The following is a 6,958-nucleotide window of genomic DNA, read 5'->3' on the forward strand; positions in this document are numbered from 1 at the left end:
CAGGAACAATTAACAGCTTTAAAGCAGGGTTAGATACATTCCTGGAACAAAATAACATTAATGCTTATGCAGAATTATAAAACTACATCCCTTTCCCTTATCCCCTTACATCCTTCCCTTCAATCCCCTGGTTGGACTTGATGGACGTATGTCTTTTTTCAACCATACTAACTATGTAACTATGTAACTATCCACACTACACCACATCTCGGAAATATACCTTCTGAGATTAGAGGGGGTGGGTGGCGGTCATGATCATGACTAATAGATGCATGATCGCGTGTGTGTATTGTTTGGTCCGCACACAATGTCTGCAACTGTCACCCATCTTCACTTGTGGAGAGGATGGAAGTGAGCACCAGGGAGCAGAAGTGTTAAAGGAGAACTCAAGGTTCTTAAAACTTATCCCCTATCCCCTGTCACATAAGGGGTGGTCCAACTGCTGGCACCCCCCTGCGATCTCCCGTAGAGGGCCCCAGCAGTCTGCAGAAAGGGGGCATGTCAACCACCGCACGAAGCGTCGGCCAACACGGCCCCTCAATACAACTTTATGAGAGAGCAGGAACGCTGCATTAGGCAACCTCCGGCTCTGCCATAGAGCTGAATTGAGGGGGCGTGTTGGCCACCGCTTGGCCCTTTGTACGGGTGATGGTGGTCCCAGCAGTCGGCTCCCCGACGATCTGAAACTTATCCCCTATCCTTAGGATAGGGCATAAGTTTTCAGATCCTGAAGTACTGCTTTAAAAAGTACCTGTCACCAAAAAAACTATTCTAAACTTGCTCAGGCTATGTTCCCTAACTACTGTGTATCATACCTTTCTTCATGCTCACATAGTGCAATCTCCCAGCAGGAGAAAGTGGGTGTTTCCCAGAAGGCATGACATCACTGAAGTCTGCTGGGGGATCACTTCTGCCCTCACATGGTTGCAGTGCTGTGATGAATAGAAGACCTTAAAGCGTACCTGTCATAGTGCAAAAAAAAGAAAAAAAGTGATATGTTACTCTGGATTTTCCAGTCACACACTGTCGTACACTGGCACAGACACTATGCGCCAAAATCACTTGGAATAACCTGACAAAAATTAGTTGGTTTTAGCTTAGTAAATGAGGGCCAGAGAGTAAATAGTAGACTTCACTCCATTGGGTCAATAAACCAGATGTCAGAGCAGGGACATGCAACCCTATTTTCATCCAGCATCCCTGTCCCTGCCTATAGGGATGATCTGCCCTAGATAGTGGCCCAAAACTGTACGACAGTCTCTTCTTAGCTCAGTGCACGAGAGAGGGATATAGAAAAGAGAAGCTAGGTTCAATCAAGTCAAAACTAGTACATCAAGGAAGGTCAGAAACAGGTCCAAAGATTAAAGGGGTATTCCGGCCATTTCAAAAGGATAGGGGATAAGATGTCTGATCGTGGGGCTGCTGCTCCAGTCTCGGAAACCTTTGTGATTCCGGGACTGGCCATGCCCCCTTGTGGTGTCACACCACGCCCCCCTTCATTCATGTCTATGAGAGGGGGCATGACGCTGTCACGCCCCCTCCAATAGACATGAATGGTGGGGGCGTGGCTTGATGTCAGTCTCCAGTCCCGGAAACACAGAGGTTTCCGAGACTGGAGCAGCAGCCCGGCATAGAATGGGGGTGCTGCATGGAATTCGCAGGGGGTCCCATTGGCGCCCCCCCCCTTCCCCGATCAGTCATCCTATCCCATCCTATAAGATGTCTTTGGCCAGAATACCCCTTTAGGGTCCAGGAAGGTACTTCCTAGTCCAAATCACAGAAGGGGTAATCTGGGTCTAGGACAATTAATGAATTAAAAAAATCCAGCCCTAACTCCATATATACACGTCTTCACCTTCAGCATGGAAAGATGGTATAGACCAGAGTCCAATCCAGAGAGGTGTAGCTGGTAAAAAAAGTGTTTGTTTTAAGAGGACAGATACAACAAAATTGAGGGTACATCCACATAAGCATAGAACCAACGGATTTCTACCGCCACAGTGCAGTCTTATTCACGGGCTATGAATAAGACCTCACTGTAGCAGTGGAAACTTGTTGGTTCTATGGAATCAATACAGTTTTAACCAATCCAAACTAGCAAACAACATGCGCCAGACGAGAAGACCACTGTGGCCAGCCAGACAGCACAAAATGCTGTAGAGTTTAGAGTTTATTAGGCCGTTTTCTTGTTGTTAGTTTTTTTTTTTTTAAGGCTCAAAAATACAAAAAAAAAACACTATGTTGGAGCATAGCCTCATTTACCGGGCCCCTGTTCGCCTGCACAGGATACACATAGATTAGCGGTCTTCAAACTGTGGCCCTCCAGATGTGGCAAAACTACAACGCCCAGCATGCCCGGACAGCCAACGGCTGTCCGTGCATGCTGGGAATTGTAGTTTTGCCACATCTGGAGGGCCACAGTTTGAAGACCACTGACATAGATAGTACATCTGCCCCTGACCATATACAGGTGACATTATCTGTATCCGGTTCTAACTCTAACTCCCTTATTTGCCAAGCCAACTCATTTATATACCTAGTTAATGAAACCAAAGTAGCTGGAAAGGTCAGAGCCGTGAATGTTATTACTGCCCTGTCTGTGATTTCTTCTATCGCTGCAGCAATCTCAGGCCGACATATCTGAAAATGTCACATTATCACTTCTACTTCACAATGCTCAAATTGAAAAAACTAGATCAGAGATGAGATCCTATGTCAGCCTTTGTAATTGAAATACATTGCTAGCTTGTCAAACTGTAATATTAACTAAAATTGTATATATATATATATATATATATATATATATATATATGTGTGTGTGTGTGTGTGTATGTGTTTGTGTGTGCGTGTGTGTGTGTGTGTGTGTGTGTGTGTGTGCACAATACTAAAGATAATTTATTTCCTTTTAATAGAAATCATAGCTTATAAAAAAAATGAATAAATAAAAAAGACCACTAGGGGTCCCCATCCCATCCAGAACATGATCCTGTCTGGCTGCAGCATCATATTTGTCCAAGCTGAAGCACAGGCTGGGACAAAGTCCAGAAAGTGAGGGTGGGTCCTCTGTGCTCACTCCTGTCCTGTCTATCAAACCTCAGCATGAAGACAGAGAGGAGGAGGGGGGGGGGGGTTACATAGCAGCCTGCAGTGACTGGATGGAGAAACCCAGCACAGAACAGCAGACTGAGGGAGGAAGATGAGTAATGAAGAGTGAGGGACATACCCCCTTAAAAGCACAGAATGACAAGCAAGAGAAAGAAGGTATTTGTGAGAGAAATATAATTACAAGACATATAACAATTAACCCCTTAAGGACCAAGCCCATATTAACCTTAAAGGGTAGCTCCTACCATCATGGTTTCTTTCTTCTGTCCCTGCCTATTGCCCTTCTATCCCTAACAACCTCTCTGCCTTTATTTATTTTATTTTTTTTAAACTATTTTTAAAATGGCATTTAGTCTGCCTGGCAGTGTGCTCACTACCAGGCAGACTTCCCCAGCAGGCACCACGTCACTGATGCCTGCTGGGGCCGACACTTCCGCCCTTAGTTCTCCTAACAGGGTGCCTCCAACTGTTTCACCACTCCAACTCACAGCATGCCCTGACATCTATTGGCTGTCAGGGCATGCTGGGAGTTGTAGTGGTAAAACAACTGGAGGCACCCAGGACAGGAGCTTCATGGGGGAAGGAGTGGGCCAGGAGCCGATGCGGGAGGGACGGGTGCGGGGGAGCCTCTTCCTGCCGCTCGGTGTTTAACACCCAAACACCCCTCTGTGCCCCCCGTACCTTGCAGCAGCAGCGACCCCCCCCCCCCCCCCCCCCGTACCTTGCAGCAGCACCCCCCATCCCCCCCGGGCCCCCCGCACTTTGCAGCAGCCTCCCCCACCCCCGTACCTTGCAGCAGCACCCCCCGCGCCCCCCGTACCTTGCAGGAGCAGCACCCCCGCACCTTGCAGCAAGGTGGTCGGCGAGTGCGGGAAGCTGATGCGCAGCCCTGGCTGTTACTGCACCTGCGCAAAATTTCGACTGCTGTTCTGCCGGAATCAGTCGGAATTTTGCAGTGACGTCACTCCGCACTGCATTCGGCCACTAGGAGGGCGCCCCCTAGTGGCCGAATTTCAAATTGCTTTTAAAAGCATTTTTTTTTTAATAAAAGTATATTAGAGATATGTTGTAGTACTTAAGTATACATATCAAAAAAAAAAATTCATGACAGTGCCCATTTAAGGACCAGGCCAATTTTTGTTTTTACCCTTTAGTTTTTTCCTCCAAATCATAATGCTTTGCACCTGCAGATTCATATAAGGGCTTGTTTTTGTACTGCCAAATGTAGTTTGTAATGACATCAATAATTTAATAACAAATCTACTGCAAAACCAAACAAAATATACTTGTGGGGTGAAATTGAAAAAAAAAAAAATCGCCATTTTGAAAATTTTGGGGGCTTCCGTTTCTACACAGTGCAATTTTTGGTATCTTTATTATCTTTATCTTATCTTTATTCTGTAGGTCCTATCGGTTAGAATGATACCCAATTTATATACAGTAGGTTTTATTTTATTTTACTACTTTAAAAAAAATTATACCTACATGCACCAAAATTATTATGTTTAAAATTATCTTCTGACCCGTATAACTTTTGTTTATTTTTCCGCATACATGGCTATATGAGGGCTCATTTTTTGCGCCGTAGTATTTAGTTTTTATTGGTACCATTTTTGTTTTGATGGGACTTTTTGATAGCTTTTTATTATTTTTTTATGGTATATAAAGTGACCAAAAATGCACAATTTTGGACTTTGGTATTTTTTTATGTGTAAGCCAACGACCATGCAGTTTAGCTAAACTTCTATTTTAATGACACATTCTCTTCTTTTTTCTTTAGATCCTATGGATAAAAATAAAAAAATAGTTGATTACTACACCAGTGTTCCAGCTTTGCTGAGGGCCTATATGGGAGACCCGGGCCTACCTGGTGCCCTGCCATCCTTGTTGGCACCAGTGGCGGATCCAGGGGGGGGGCAACGAGATTGCTGTCCCCCGCCCCTTAGAATGGTGGAGCCGAAACTGTAAGCTTCCGCTCCACCATTCACTAACCTAGGCAGTCACACGCTGTGAGTACACAGCATGTGAGCTGCGGGGACGCGATCCTCTGCAGGCCGGCGCGATGACGTCACATCATCGCGCCGGCGCCCGGAAATCCCGTTCCCGCGGCCAGCATACAGTAAGTAAGAAGAGTATGCTCAGGGCCCAGGGGATTTGGGATTTGGAATATGTGCCACTGTTAAGGGCACTGTATCGGAGGGGGAGGGGGATTTAAAAACTTAGGGGGGGGAGAGAAAGGGGAATTTTTAATGCGAGGTGCTGCAGGGCAAAGCACTGGGGGCACTATATGTTAAGAGCACATGACAGGGGGGACCCCCTGTGCTGTGCCCCTCACATATAATGCCCCCTGTGCTGTGCCCACACATATAAATTATGTGTGGGGGGCACAGCACAGGGGGCATAATATGTGTGGGGCACAGCACAGGGGGTATTATATGTGTGGGGCACAGCACAGGGGGCATTATATGATATGATATAATGCCCCCTGTGCTGTGCCCCACACACATAATGCCCCCTGTGCTGTGCCCCACACATATAATGCCCCCTGTGCTGTGCCCCACACACATATAATTTATATATACCTTGTCTGGCTTTAAGGCAGTGGTGTTGTGCCCCCTTAAGTGTCTCAGCCTGGAGATAGGGAGTTCCTGGGGTGACGGTTCCCGCTTCCTGGCAGCACAATGGCAAGGAGCACTCCAGTGTGGTGGTGATGGTTCCCCTACTAGGTATGCGGCAGTGCACTTCGTTCATGTTCTCCCTGACGGCTGGTAAGTATTCTTTGTTGCAGGGGCCTTCCTCTCCATAGAAGTCTATGGGACTTCCGGACGGTGGCCATTTTGGATTAGGGCGGAAGTGGCCGTAGGAGAGTACTGGCATCGGATATGACGTTGCGCCAGATTCCAGAAGTGATGTCGGCGCGATGCGCAGATGCAGCCGGTGTTTATATTAGGTAAGGCAATCTCCTTGGATTGGAGGCAGCCGGACTTCTTGCCTGTAAAGGTATGTGTGCGCCGGAATTTGGTCTTTTGTGTGCACTGCTGGGCTCCTATATCATTATTTCTCTGGCACTTAGGTGGGGTGCGGATGCTCCTAAATCCTATTAGCCTGTCTATCTCAGATGTATATTTCAGGGAAAGGCTGTCACTTAGCTAGTCCCCTGTCTGGTATTGTTATTTTTCAGATGTCGAGCCCTTCAACAGCTAGGAAAAGGAAATCTAAAGCTAAGCACAGAGGGGGAGATTTATCAAAACCTGTCCAGAGGAAAAGTTGCCCAGTTGCCCATAGCAACCAATCAGATCGCTTCTTTCATTTTTCAGAGGCCTTGTTAAAAATGAAAGAAGCGATGTGATTGGTTGCTATGGGCAACTGGGCAACTTTTCCTCTGGACAGGTTTTGATAAATCTCCCCCAGAGTGTGCCGATCTTGTGAGCAGCTGCTACCTGATGATCAGAGGGGTGACCTGTGTATTCTCTGCTGGGATTATCTGGAGTCTAGATCCAGTGAACGTAGAGCCTTGTGTGTAAGTTGCTTGCAACAATTACCTCCCAATGCTGATTCTACTGTATGTAAGAAATGTGCTAAACCTCAAGAGGCATCTGAATTCTTGGAAGAGGCTAAAAAAAATTCTTGTGGTTCAAAGAAAGTTTCGGTTCTACCTCTGGGCAGTCTGCTAAAAAGCGTAGAATTAAGAAGAAGTTTGAGCCTTCGGAGTCCCCTTCTTCTTCTTGAGCTAGTAATGCCTCTCAAGCTACAGAATCTGAGCCTGAGGAAACAGTGTCAGAAGATAATTTTTTGTTTAAAAAAGAATATGTGGACAAGCTAATTGTCTCAGTTAAGCATATTATGAAGACTT

The sequence above is a fragment of the Hyla sarda genome, chromosome 3 (assembly GCF_029499605.1).
Source record: "Hyla sarda isolate aHylSar1 chromosome 3, aHylSar1.hap1, whole genome shotgun sequence".
Taxonomy (NCBI): Eukaryota; Metazoa; Chordata; class Amphibia; order Anura; family Hylidae; genus Hyla; species Hyla sarda.